Here is a 1,697-nt window from a genome sequence, read left to right on the forward strand (position 1 = left end):
GCTGAGAGCTCTAATTATTCGACGAAAAATTATGCCGTACATCGGGATAATGAACTTTCTTTCGATAGTCTTTTTTCTAAAGAAATAACAAACACTGATGTTATCAACATAATAAATAATTGCAAAGATGATACAGCTGCAGGTATAGACATGATAACAATAAAATTATTAAAATGTATTTCCGAACTTATAGTGAACCCACTAGTATATATATATAACTTATGTATACAGCTAAGTATTTTTCCAGACAATCTTAAAGTAGCAGTTATTAAACTAATTTTTAAAGCTGGAGACCGCAAAAATCTAAATAATTATAGACCAATATCCTTACTTAGTAATTTTGCCAAAATACTTGAAAAAATAATTAAAATTAGACTAATTTCATTCCTAGAGAAAAACAAACTGTTATCTAAAAATCAATATGGATTTAGACCAGGTATTGGCACAGAGGATGCTCTATTTAGTACGACCCAATTTATTTTTAATGAGTTAGACAACAGTAACAAGGTGATTGCTATATTCTTGGACCTAAAAAAAGCATTTGACACTGTGAACCACAAAATTTTATTTCACTTATTACCCACTTTTGGAATTAATAATCTTAGCTTAAAATGGTTTGAAAGTTACTTGTTCGATCGAAAACAAATGGTTGTAATAAATAATATAATAGGTCATGACGGTGTCGTAGAATACGGAGTCCCCCAGGGTAGTGTATTAGGTCCAATTTTATTTTTATTATATATAAACTTGGTTAGTGATTTAAGTCTTGATGGATTAGTTGTTTCATATGCTGACGATACATGCCTACTTTTTTCCGATAAGTCGTGGGATGGGGCTCATGAAAAAGTGACTGCTGGGTTAAGTAAAGTTTATCCATGTCTATGTGACAGAACTTTAACACTCAACGAAGAAAAAACTATGTTTATGACTTTTTCAATTTATAAAAGTTTTCCAAATCTTAAACCTATAACAATTCATAGATGCGTTGATGGTAACAGTTTTAATAACTTAAATAAATGTTTTGCTATCAAAGAAGTTACTAGTACTCGATACTTAAGTATCATATTTGATAAAAACTTAAGATGGAATCTTCACATTCAAAACCTAGTTGGAAAGTTACGCTCTATTACCTATAGAATCTACAAGTTAAGGGGTTTAGTTCCCAAGCAAACAATGCGGGTTATTTATTTTGCTCTATACCAATCGATATTACAATATGGTATGTTAGTATGGGGTGGATTAAGTGATACTGTCTCAGTGGCGAACCCAGGGGGGTGGACCCCGGGTCCGGACCCCCCCCTTGGCTTATGTCATAGTTTTATTTTTATTTTTAAAAGTTTCCGTAAAATGTTCATCGAAATTTATTGATTAGTTTGATTATTACTTATTACTTATTAGTTATTAGATTAGATTTGGACATTAGGTATTTTGTTGATAACACGTCGAATCCGATAATAATTAATTGACATACATTGTAAATATAAATTTAAAAAAGGTGGGCAAGTGGATGTCGCTATGCTGTACAGTAGGTTACAAGTGGGCCACTGTATAATGGATGGTATTAAATTTGAATTCAATGATTTAATATCATTGTATAAGAAAAACGATTCTGAGCGGAGACGGTATGTCGGTCTAGGTATAAGATATATTATATACTTATATCTATGGTATTAAAAAAAAATTGACCTATAATATAC

The sequence above is a fragment of the Acyrthosiphon pisum genome, chromosome A2, assembly GCF_005508785.2.
Source record: "Acyrthosiphon pisum isolate AL4f chromosome A2, pea_aphid_22Mar2018_4r6ur, whole genome shotgun sequence".
Classification (NCBI taxonomy): domain Eukaryota; kingdom Metazoa; phylum Arthropoda; class Insecta; order Hemiptera; family Aphididae; genus Acyrthosiphon; species Acyrthosiphon pisum.